The 13,140-nt window shown below is 47.4% G+C and overlaps 1 protein-coding gene across 1 annotated transcript in view; it reads left to right on the top strand.

Annotated features, from left to right (window-relative positions):
* The first annotated feature begins 453 nt into the window (after window positions 1-453).
* Window positions 454-13,140, top strand: part of LOC137376054 (H-2 class II histocompatibility antigen gamma chain-like) — a 39,572-nt gene continuing 26,885 nt past the window's right edge. The window contains exon 1 of the mRNA XM_068044039.1: window positions 454-562. The gene's annotated coding sequence lies outside the window, so the exon portion shown is untranslated. The remainder of the gene's footprint in view (window positions 563-13,140) is intronic.

Raw genomic sequence — 13,140 nt, 5'->3', positions numbered from 1 at the left:
TTGTGCTCAAGTCTCTGGAGTGGGGCTTAAACCCACAACTGTCTGACTCCGAGATGAGAGGGCTACCCAGGGAACCACAAGCAACAACATCTGAACTATGTCATCGACCTGAAACGTTAACTCTGTTCCTCTCTCCACAGATGTTGCCTTACCTTCTGAATATTTCCAGCATTTTTTGTTTATATTTCAGATTTCCAGCATCCGCAGTATTTTGCTTTTAAGATGGAATTTCCTACATAGTTCACCCCCACGCTGGCTTGTGTTCCCTTGAGTATAGATTAAGGAATGATCTAATTGAGGTGTTTAAAATGATTAAAGGATTTGACAGCATAGATCAAGAGGAACTACCTCCCCTGATGGAAGAGTCCAGAACAAGGGGGAAGAACCTTAAAATGCGAGCTAGGCCATTCAGGGGTGATGTCAGTAAACACTTCTTCATGTAAAGGAGAGTAGAACTCGGGAACTCTCTCCCCGAAAAAGCTGATGAGGCTTGGAGGTTGGTTTTTTCAAGAGTGAAATTGAGAGTTTTGTTGGGTAACAGATGAAGGGTTACAACATTAAGGTGGGTAAATAGAGTTAAGATACAGAATGGTGGCACAAGCTCGAAGGAGATGAATGGCCTCCTACTATTCTGAATGTTTCTGTTTCTATATTTGATTCCACACTGTTTTATGACCAAGAGGTGAAGAAAGTTCGAGACTAACTGAGAGCCAAGTGTTGGCACAAAGCCAGAACACAGAGGTCGTCTTGTTTCTGTGTGTGTTCAACAGTTTCACATCTGCTGTGAGTGAAACCAATAATAAGGGGAGAAAACCCAAACAGGAGAACGCCAATTGGCTGTTCAGTGACTCACTAGTTGTCAGGGGCAGGTTTTCAACGAAGCTTGTGTTTTGTTGAGTCACGTGACAGTGAGCCAGATGATGTCCTTGATATTGTGCAGGAGTAGCAGATTACACATTAACACAGCAAGTAGTGGGTTCATAGAGTAATTGAGTTACACAGCACAGAAACAGGCCCTTCGGCCCACCGTGTCCATGCAAGCCATCAGGCCAATCTATTCCAATCCCATTTTCCAGCACTTGGCCCGTAGCTTTGTATGCTATGGCCTTTCAAGTGCTCATCTGAATACTTCTTAAATGTGAGGGTTCCTGCCTCTACCACCTCTTCAGGCAGTGTGTTCCAGATTCCAACCACCCTCTGGGTGAAAGGATCTTTCCTCAAATCCCCTCTTAACCTCCTGCCCCTCACCTTAAATCCCCTCTAAACCTCCTGCCCCCTGGTTATTGACCCCTCCACTAAAGAAAAAAGCTTCTTCCTATCTAAGTTTTTAGTTTTAGAGATACAGCACTGAAACAGGCCCTTCGGCCCACCGTGTCTGTGCCGACCATCAACCACCCATTTATACTAATCCTACACTAATCCCATATTCCTACCACATCCCCACCTGTCCCTATATTTCCCTACCACCTACCGATACTAGTGGCAATTTATAATGGCCAATTTACCTACCAACCTGCAAGTCTTTTGGCTTGTGGGAGGAAACCGGAGCACCCGGAGAAAACCCACGCAGACACAGGGAGAACTTGCAAACTCCACACAGGCAGTACCCAGAATTGAACCCGGGTCGCTGGAGCTGTGAGTCTGCGGTGCTAACCACTGCGCCACTGTGCCGCTCTACCCTATCAATGCCCATCATAATTTTGTATACCTCAATCACGTCCCCCCTCAGCCTTCTCTGCTCTAAGGAAAACAACCTTAGCCTTTCCAGTCTCTCTTCCTAGCTGAACTGCTCCAGCCCAGGCAACATCCTGATGAATCTCTTCTGCACCCTCTCCAGTGCTATCTCATCCTTCCTATAGTGTGGTGCCCAGAACTGTACACAGTACTCCAGCTGTGGCCTAACTAGCATTTTATACAGCTCCATCATAACCTCCCTGCTCTTATATTCTGTGCCTCAGCTAATAAAGGCAAGTATCCCATATGTCTTCCTATCCACCTTATCTACCTGTGCTGCTGCCTTCAGTGATCTATGGACAAGTACACCAAGGTCCTTCTGACCCTCTGTACTTCCTAGGGTCCTACCATCCATTATATATTCTCTTGCCTTGTTTGTCCTCCTAAAATGCATCACCTCATATTTCTCAGGATTAAATTCCATTTGCCACTGCTCCGCCTATCTTACAAGCCCATCTATATCATCCTGTAATCTAAGGCTTTCCTCCTCATTATTTACGACACCATCAATTTTCGTGTCATCTGTGAACTTACTGATCATACCTCCTATATTCACGTCTAAATCATTAATGTACACTACAAACAGCAAGGGTCCCAGCACTGACCCCTGCGGTACACCACTGGTCACAGGCTTCCACTCGCAAAAACAACCCTTGACAATCACCCTCTGCCTCCTGCCACTAAGTCAATTTTGGATCCCATTTGCCAAATTGCCCTGGATCCCATGGGCTCTTACCTTCTTAACCAATCTCCCATGTGGGACCTTATCAAAAGCCTTACTGAAGTCCATGTAGACTACATCAGCTGCTTTACCCTCATTTACACACCTAGTCACCTCATCGAAAAATTCAATCAAATTTGTTTGACATGATCTCCCCCTGACAAAGCCATGCTGACTATCCTTGATTAATCCTTGCCTCTCCAAGTGGAGATTAATCCTGTCCCTCAGAATTTTTCCAATAGTTTCCCAACCACTGATGTTGGCTTCACTGGCCTGTAATTACCTGGTTTATCCCTTCTACCCTTCTTGAATAATGGTACCACATTCGCTGTCCTCCCATCCTCTGGTACCTCTCTTGTGGCCAGAGAGGATTTGAAAATTTGTGTCAGAGCCCCTGCTATCTCCTCCCTTGCCTCTCATAACAGCCTGGGTTACATCAGATCTGGGCCTGGGGATTTATCCACTTTTAAGCCTGTTAAAACAGCTAATACCTCCTTCAATTCAATGCGAATTTGTTCAAGTATATCACAATCACCCTCCCTGATCTCTACACCTACATCGTCCTTCTCGATAGTGAACACAGATGAAAAGTTATCGTTTAAAAACATACCTATGTCCTTCAGCTCCACACACAGATTGCCACTTTGGTTCCCAATGGGCTCTACTCTTACCCAGGTTATCCACTTGCCCTTAATATACTTATAAAATACCTTGGGATTTTCCTTTATCTTGCCCACCAGTGTTTTTTCATGTCTCTTCTTCGTTACCTCATTACTTTTTTAAGAATCCCCCTACATTTTCGACACTCCTCTGGGGCCACCACTGTTTGCAGCACTTTGAATCTGCCATAAGCCTCCTATTTTTTCCTTGTACTATCCTCTATATCCCTTGTCCCACTCCAGAGACTTGAGCAAACAATGGAGGGGCAGTACTGAGAGTGCTGCAGTGTCAGAGGGGCAGTACTGAGAGAGTGCTGCACTGTCAGAGGGGCAGTACTGAGAGAGTGCTGCAGTGTCAGAGGGGCAGTACTGAGAGAGTGCTGCACTGTCGGAAGGGCAGTACTGAGAGAGTGCTGCAGTGTCAGAGGGGCAGTACTGAGAGAGTGCTGCACTGTCGGAGGGGCAGTACTGAGAGAGTGCTGCAATGTCGGAGGGGCAGTACTGAGGGAGTGCTGCACTGTCAGAGAGGCAGTACTGAGAGAGTGCTGCACTGTCGGAGGGGCAGTACTGAGAGAGTACTGCACTATCGGAGGGGCAGTACTGAGAGAGTGCTGCACTGTCAGAGGGGCAGTACTGAGGGAGTGCTGCACTGTCAGAGGGGCAGTACTGAGAGAGTGCTGCACTGTCAGAGGGGCAGTACTGAGGGAAAGGTGCACTCAGAGGTGCAGTACTGAGGGAGTGCTGCACTGTCTGAGGGGCAGTACTGAGAGAGTGCTGCACTGTCAGAGGGGCAGTACTAAGTGAGTGCTGCACTGTCAGAGGGGCAGTACTGAGAGAGTGCTGCACTGTCAGAGGGGCAGTACTGAGGGAGTGCTGCACTGTCAGAGGGGAAGTACTGAGAGAGTGCTGCACTGTCAGAGGGGCAGTACTGACAGAGTGGTGCACTGTCGGAGGGGCAGTACTGAGGGAGTGCTGCACTGTCAGAGGGGAAGTTCTGAGAGAGTGCTGCACTGTCAGAGGGGCAGTACTGAGGGAGTGCTGCACTGTCAGAGGGGAAGTACTGAGAGAGTGCTGCACTGTCAGAGAGGCAGTACTGAGAGAGTGCTGCACTGTCAGAGGGGCAGTACTGAGGGAGTGCTGCAATGTCAGAGTGGCAGTACTGAGGGAGTGCTGCACTGTCAGAGGGGCAGTACTGAGGTAGTGCTGCACTATCCGAGGGGCAGTACTGAGGGAGTGCTGCACTGTCGGAGGGGTAGTAATGAGGGAGCGCTGCACTGTTGGAGGGGTAGTAATGAGGGTGTGCTGCACTTTTGGAGGGGTAGTAATGAGGGAGCGCTGCACTGTTGGAGGGGTAGTAATGAGGGTGTGCTGCACTTTTGGAGGGGTAGTAATGAGGGAGCGCTGCACTGTTGGAGGGGTAGTAATGAGGGTGTGCTGCACTGTTGGAGGGGTAGTAATGAGGGTGTGCTGCACTGTTGGAGGGGCAGTAATGAGGGTGTGCTGCACTGTTGGAGGGGCAGTAATGAGGGTGTGCTGCACTGTTGGAGGGGCAGTAATGAGGGTGTGCTGCACTGTTGGAGGGGCAGTAATGAGGGTGTGCTGCACTGTTGGAGGGGTAGTAATGAGGGTGTGCTGCACTGTTGGAGGGGCAGTAATGAGGGTGTGCTGCACTGTTGGAGGGGTAGTAATGAGGGTGTGCTGCACTGCTGGAGGGGCAGTAATGAGGGTGTGCTGCACTGTTGGAGGGGTAGTAATGAGGGTGTGCTGCACTGTTGTCGGTACCGTCCTTCGGATGACATGTTAAACTGAGGCCCCGTCTGCTCTCCCCGATGGATGTAAAAGTCCCCATTGCGTTATTTTGAAGAGTGAGGAGAATTCTCCCCACAGTCATGGACCAATATTTATCCTTCAAACAACATCACTAAAACAGATTATTTGGTCATTTAACACATTGCTCTGTTTGAGCTTTCTGTGTGTAAGTTGGCTGCACTTCAAAAAATTATTTGCTTGGCTGTGAAGTACTTTGGACGTCCTGAGGATAGGCGCCATAGAAATGCAAGTTCTTTCTTTACTTCATTGGGAAATGTTCAAAGGCCTGCAGCTTATTGGATTGCTCTATCGGTGCAGTAACCTACGGTAACGCTAGATTGCTCTGGGTCTCCTTGGCCTACGGTAGTAGCTCACTGACCACTGCTCCCCTGGGCAGAGATGGGGGAAACATGCCAGAATAAAGCAAATGACCCTCTAATTTAATTTTAGCTCAGGGTCAGGGTGTGGTGGGTGGAGGCCTGTTCATATTTAAGACAAGTGGATCCTGTTCCTCTACAATGGATAATCTAGACTCGAGCTTTCTGAATGTTGCACCATTTCTTTAAAATTCTGGACCCTCAGTTCTAGACTCTTCCCTAAAAGGGACCCCATGGACAGAATCAGCCCTCGAGTGACTCACCCACACATCCATTCCTCATGTGTGAGGTCTGGCAGTGAGCTGTGGCAGACTGTTTTGCTTTGCGGTGGGGTTAGCTGTGGTGTGGGGGGAAGGGAGGGTGAAGTGGGGGGGATGGGGGTGGTCAGCAAAGTGTGGCTGGTTGGGCCTCTTTCGATCCAGGAACATAAGGGCAAATGGATGCCATTCAAACCTTCCAGCCCGTACAGCCTCTCAATGGCTGATCAAGATACCCCGCCACCACATTCTCAGCACGGTACCCATCCCTTCCAAATCAGCCAAATCTTGAGTTTGACCGCATCCACTTCCACCCACCCTTCCGAACTGTTTAACAATCAGAGATCTGCTGCTGGTGAGAGATGTCAGACTCTGGGAATGGCGGAAAAACCTCTTGTTTCCCCGTTCTGGAAGGCGTCTCTGAAAGTCCCAGTTTCTCTCAAAAGCAAACTACAGAGCTTACTTGGAGATTTCTCATTTAAAGGAGGAGGAGGGGGCAGAAGAAACCACAGCAGCAAAAACCGTCATACAAAGCACTGGTTGGTCACAAGTGTCAGAGTCACCAGTTGCCAAGGAAAGGTTGCTTTTTGAGACTGAGTTTTGGAAGATCATGTGACAATTCATGAATCAACTCGAGTCCAACCAGTATGGCAAGTTTTCTAGCTTTGCTCTGGATATTGTAACTGATTAGGGTGCAGTTACATAGAATTCCATCAAGTATGCAGCACAGAAACAGGCCATTCAGCCCATCAGGTCTCTTCCGGTGTTTATGCTCCACATAAGCCTGCTCCCACCCCTCATCGCCTCACCCTATCAACAAAATCTTCGATTCTTTTATCTCTCATGCATTTATCTAACTTCCCCTTAAATGCATCTATGCAATTCATTTCAACTACTGCTCTTGGTAGCGAGTTTCACATTCTTACACCGAGTTTTGTGAGTCTTGCTTTATTAAGGAAGTACATCAAGGCAATGGAAAGAGTGCAGAAGGAATTCAACAACAACAACTTGCATTCATCTAGCTCCTTTAATGTTGTAAAACATCCCGAGGTGCTTCCTAGGAGCGTTATCAGACCACCTATGAGGAGATACTATGAGATGCTAGGAAGAAGGTCTAAAGCTGGGCCAAAGGCTTTCAGGATCGTCTTCAAATAGGGTAGAGAGGTGGAGAGGTTTGCAAAGGGAATTCCACAGCTTGGGGCTCAGGCTGCTGAAGGCATGACCACTAATGGTGAAGCTATCGAAATTGGGGGGTGCTGAAAAGGCCAGAATTGGAGAAGCACGGCGATCTCAGAAGCTGGCGGGTGGCGGAGATTACAGAGATGGGGAGGGGCAAAGCCATGCAGGGATTTGAAAACAAGGATGAGAATTTTGAAATTGAAGCATTGCCTGATTGGGAGCCAGTGTAGGTCAGCGAACTTAGCGGTGATGGGTGAACGGGACTTGGTGCAAATTAAGATAAGGGCATGAAAGTTTTGGATGAGATCTGGTTTTCAGAGAGTGCAAGGCCAGCCAGGAGATCAGGAACGAGGGTCTTTATTTATTAGAAGAAAACAGATAAATTTGACTTCTTTGCATTCAATAGAGGAAATTGAGAGGAGATCTGACAGTGGGGTTCAAAATAACAAGGCATTTTGATAAGGTGAATAGGGAAAATGATTCACACTGGGTACCAGTCTGTAAATGGAAGGAATATTCCTTCAAGATTAAAAGAACAGTTTTTTTACTCTGTGTGTTTTTGGAACCTGGATTTTTAAAAATTCATTTCATAAGATGTGAGTGTCGCTGGTTCGGCCAGCATTTATTGCCCATCTCTAATTGCCCTTGAGAAGGTGGTGGTGAGCTGCCTTCTTGAACCGTTGCAGTTCATCTGGTGCGGGTACACCCACAGTGCTGTTAGGAAGGGAGTGCCAGGATATTGACCCATCGACAGTGAAGGAACGGCGATATAGATCCAAGTCAGGATGGTGTGGGACTTGGAGGGGAACTTGCAGGTGGTGGCGTTCCCATGAATCTGCTGCCCTTGTCCTTCTAGTTGGTAGAGGTCGCGGGTTTGAAAGGTGCTGTCTAAGGAGCCTTGGTGCATTGCTGCAATGCATCTTGTAGATGGTACACACTGCTGCCACTGTGTATTGGTGGCGAAGGGAGTGAATGTTTAAGGTGATGAATGGGGTGCCGATCAAGCGGGCTGCATTGTCCTGGATGGTGTTGAACACCTTGAGTGTTGTAGGAGTTGCACTCATCCAGGCAAGTGGAGAGTATTCCATCACACTCCTGACTTGTAGATGGTGGACAGGCTTTGGGGAGTCAGGAGATGGGTTACTCGCCGCTGAATTCCCCGCATCTGACCTGCTCTTGTAGCCACAGTATTTATGTGGCTGCTCCAGTTCAGTTTCTGGTCGATAGTGACCCCCAGGATGTTGATAGTGGGGGATTCAGCAATGGTAATGCCATTGAATGCCAAGGGGAGATGGTTAGATTCTCTCTTCTTGGAGATATTCATTGCCTGGCACTTGTGTGGTGCAAATGTTACTTGTCACTTAACAGCTCAAGGCTGTATGTTGTCCAGGTCTTGCTGCATATGGTCATTGACTGCTTTAGTGTACGAAGAGTTGTGAATGGTACTGAACATCGCACAACCATCAATGAACATCCCCACTTCTGACCTTATGATTGAAGGAAGGCCATTGATGAAGCAGTTGAAGATGGTTGGGCCTAGGACACAACCCTGAGGAACTCCTGCAGTGATGTCCTGGGACTGAGATGATTGACCTCCAACAACCACAACCATCTTCCTTTGTGCCAGGTATGACTCAAACCAGTGGAGAGCTTTCCCCCCTAATTCCCATTGACTTCAATTTGGCTAGGGCTCCTTGATGTCACACGGTCAAATGCTGCCTTGATATCAAGGGACACAATGGCAATGTCACTGGACTGGTAATCCAGCTAATACTCTGGGGACACGGGTTCAAATCCCATCATGGCAGCTGGAGGAAGTTAAATTCAATTAATTAAGAGAAATCTGGAATTGAAAGCTAGTCTCAGTAATGATGCCATGAAACTGTCATCGATTGTCGTAAAATCCCATTTGGTTCACTAATGCCCTTTGGGGAAGGAAATCTGCCATCCTTACCTGGTCTGGCCTACCTGTGACTCCAGATCCACAGCAATCTAGTTGACTCTTAACTGCCCTCTGAAATGGCCTCGCAAGCCACTCAGTTGTACAAAACCATGACCTGGAATATTCAACAGGAAACTGTAGGGGAAGCTGATAAATGTTTGAAAAAAAAAATAAGGACAGTAGGAGGCCATTCAAACCTTCTAGTCTGCTCTGGAATTAACTGAGATCTTGGTAGAGCTGCACCTATCTCAATATCAAATTTTGTTCGGTAAAGCTCCTGTGAGACGCCTTGGGATGTTTTACCATGTTAACGTTGGTATATAAAATACATGTTTTTGTTGAATAATGTTGGATGTAGGGTGCTGTATGCAAATGCTGGCTCCCTAGGTCTTGTAATTTCTTTTATAGAGTCATAGAGCCATTATGACACTGAAGGTGGTCATTCGGCCCATCGAGGCCCTGTCAATCTCCGTAGAGCAAAAATTTCATTTTCTTGCCTTCTCTTGGTGCCCTGTTTCATGGCCTTGTGGATTAATGTCCATTAACAATCACCCTCAACTCCAACGCTTCACCCACACAGCAATGACAGACATTAGCTTTACATCAAGAGGAGAGATTGAGTCGACTCGGCCTATATTAGGAACAGATGTTTGATTACTCTAGGTCAAGTCGGCATAAGGAGGGAGGAAGTGTTGGGTATTCTAAAGGGCATTAAGGTGGACAAGTCCCCAGGTCCGGATGGGATCTATCCCAGGTTACTGAGGGAAGCGAGAGAGGAAATAGCTGGGGCCTTAACAGATATCTTTGCAGCATCCTTAAACACGGGTGAGGTCCCGGAGGACTGGAGAATTGCTAATGTTGTCCCCTTGTTTAAGAGGGGTAGCAGGGATAATCCAGGTAATTATAGACCGGTGAGCCTGACGTCAGTGGTAGGGAAGCTGCTGGAGAAGATACTGAGGGATAGGATCTATTCCCATTTGGAAGAAAATGGGCTCATCAGTGATAGGCAACATGGTTTTGTGCAGGGAAGGTCATGTCTTACCAACTTAATAGAATTCTTTGAGGAAGTGACAAAGTTGATTGATGAGGGAAGGGCTGTCGATGTCATATACATGGACTTCAGTAAGGCGTTTGATAAGGTTCCCCATGGCAGGCTGATGGAGAAAGTGAAGGCGCTTGGGGTCCAAGGTGTACTAGCTAGATGGATAAAGAACTGGCTGGGCAACAGGAGACAGAGAGTAGCAGTAGAGGGGAGTTTCTCAAAATGGAGACGTGTGACCAGTGGTGTTCCACAGGGATCCGTGCTGGGACCACTGTTGTTTGTGATATACATTAATGATTTGGAGGAAAGTATAGGTGGACTGATTAGCAAGTTTGCAGACGACACTAAGATTGGTGGAGTAGCAGATAGTGAAGGGGACTGTCAGAGAATACAGCAGAATATAGATAGATTAGAGAGTTGGGCAGAGAAATGGCAGATGGAGTTCAATCAGGGCAAATGCGAGGTGATGCATTTTGGAAGATCCAATTCAAGAGTGAACTATACAGTAAATGGAAAAGTCCTGGGGAAAATTGATGTCCAGAGAGATTTGGGTGTTCAGGTCCACTGTTCCCTGAAGGTGGCAACGCAGGTAAATAGAGTGGTCAAGAAGGCATACGGCATGCTTTCCTTCATCGGACGGGGCATTGAGTACAAGAGTTGGCAGGTCATGTTACAGTTGTATAGGACTTTGGTTCGGCCACATTTGGAATACTGCGTACAGTTCTGGTCGCCACATTATCAAAAGGATGTGGATGCTTTGGAGAGGGTGCAGAGGAGGTTCACCAGGATGTTGCCTGGTATGGAGGGCGCTAGCTATGAAGAGAGGTTGAGTAGATTAGGATTATTTTCATTAGAAAGACGGAGGTTGAGGGGGGACCTGATTGAGGTGTACAAAATCATGAGAGGTATAGACAGGGTGGACAGCAAGAGGCTTTTTCCCAGAGTGGGGGTTTCAATTACTAGAGGACACGAGTTCAAAGTGAAAGGGGAAATATTTAGGGGGGATATGCGTGGAAAGTTCTTTACGCAGAGGGTGGTGGGCACCTGGAACGCGTTGCCAGCGGAGGTGGTAGACGCGGGCACGATGGAGTCTTTTAAGATGTATCTAGACAGATACATGAATGGGCAGGAAGAAAAGAGATACAGAACCTTAGAAAATAGGCGACATGTTTAGAGAGAGGATCTGGATCGGCGCAGGCTTGGAGGGCCGAAGGGCCTGTTCCTGTGCTGTAATTATCTTTGTTCTATATTCTCTGGAGTTTAGAAGAGTGATCGGTGATCTAATTGAAACATATAAAATTCTGAAGTGGCTGGTCAGAGCAAAGGCCGAGAGGCAGTTTCCTCCTGACTGGAGCATCTGGAACACGGGGTCACAGTCTCAGGATAAGGGCTCAGCCATTTAGGACTGCGATGAGGAGAAATTCCTGCACAGGGGGTGTTATGAATCTTTGGAATTCTCTGCCCCAGGAATCACCAATTCTGAGCCGTAGAGTATATTCAAGGCTGAGATCGATAGACTTTTGGACACTAAGGGAATTAAGGAATATGGGGGTAGTGCAGGAAGGTGGAGTTGAGGTAGAAGATCAGCCATGATTTTATTGAAGGGCAGAGCAGGCTTGAGGGGCCGAATGGCCTACTCCAGCTCCTATTTCTTATGTTCTTTCATATGTTCTTACTCAGTAGAAACTAAACAAGGCCAGACAGGGAAATGAGACGTGCTTGCATTAGAACTCACAAGCAAACAATTTCACCCCCACCCACGCCCAAGTTCTAAGTATAAAAAATGGCTCTGATTTTTCCTATTGACCCAACTAGGCTTTGAAAAAGAGATTTACTTGTTGAGAGTGTAAGTACATTCCCTGATGGGAGGAGGAAAAGGCTGGGTGGGTAAAATTGGTGAAGCTATTCTTGCAGACGCAGCCTCACTGGGCAGGCAGCTGGGCCCCAGAATGGCATTGCATCATTACAGCCCTATCAATCCCTTAGAGTGGGGAGCATAGCATTGAATTGACCCTGCAGTGCTATAGGAACAGGACTAGGCCATTTAGCCCCTCGAGCCTGTTCTCCCATTTAGTGAGATTATGACTAATCTCTGGCCTAAACCCATACAGTGCCTGAACAAGGGACCTGGCATCGGAACGGGGGTCCCACTGAGGGCCAACCCCCTGCCCCTTGCTGCCCACCCCCCTCTCCCATGACCCCTCCCACCTGACGTATCTGTGGCCAGAGTCCAGCGATGCTCCTTGGCCTCTGGTAGGAGCTCCTCAGCATCAGCCTCCGCCTCCGTGATGGCGCTGCAGCTGCCAGTCTCTGATTAGCTGGCAGCTCTCCAAGGCTGTCCAGCGCCAGGGTCCTTGATCCTGTGAAAGGCCCACCGCTGCCCACTTAAGTGGTTATTGGCAGCGGATTTGGCAGGCCTTCCGGAGAAGAAGCAACACGGGGATCTTGGCATCAGTTTTTCGAGTTTTTGTAGGAAGGATAGAAAAGCAGAATATTATTTAAATGGGGAGAGACTGCAGAATGCTGTGGTACAGAGGGATCTGGGTGTCCTCTTACATGAATCACAAAAAGTTGTACAGCAAGTAATTAGGAAGGTAAATGAAATGTTGGACTTTATTGCAAGGGGGATGGAGTATAAAAGTAAGGAAATCTTGTTACAATTGTTCAGGACGTTGGTGAGACCACACCTAGAGTACTGTGTACAGTTTTTGTCTTCTTATTTAAGGAGGGAAGCAGTTCAGAAAGGTTCACTAGATTGATTCCTGGGTTAAAGGGGCTATCTAATGAAGAAAGGTTGAGCAGGTTGGGCCAAATTCATTGGAATTTAGAAGAATGAGAGGTAATTTTATTGAAAGATGAGATTCTGAATGGGCTTGTCAGGGTAGATGCTGAGAGGATGTTTCCCTTGTGGGGGAATCTAGAACTAGGGGGACAGTTTCAAAATAAGGGGTTGCCCATTTAAGACGGAGATGAGGAGGAATTTCTTCTCTCAGAGAATCGTTAGTCTTTTGAATTCTCTTCCCCAGAGAGCAGTGGAGGCTGGGTCATTGAATATATTCAAGACAGATTTTTGAACTACTAGGGAGTCGAGGGTTATGGGGGGCAGGCAGGAAAGTGGAGTTGAGGCCACAATCAGATCAGTTATGATCGTACTGAATGGCGGAGCAGGCTCGAGGGGTATCCTGGCCAATATTTATCCCTCAAGCAATATCACTAAAAAGACCACTGTGTAAGGTCCCCCCACCAAGCTGAACGGAGGGGCTGGATCCATAGAAAACCCCTCGAACTGTATCGGGAAAATTTTCATTTGCTGTAAAATGTAAAAGTGTATATGGCATGACAAATGAAATGGAAGGGTTGTGAGGCAACTCATGATTGTATTGAAGGAAACTGATCTCCTTTGCACTGTTTGGTAATGTA

This window comes from Heterodontus francisci, chromosome 12, assembly GCF_036365525.1.
Source record: "Heterodontus francisci isolate sHetFra1 chromosome 12, sHetFra1.hap1, whole genome shotgun sequence".
In the NCBI taxonomy this organism is placed as follows: Eukaryota; Metazoa; Chordata; class Chondrichthyes; order Heterodontiformes; family Heterodontidae; genus Heterodontus; species Heterodontus francisci.
This window is presented reverse-complemented; position numbering and strand designations above follow the sequence as displayed.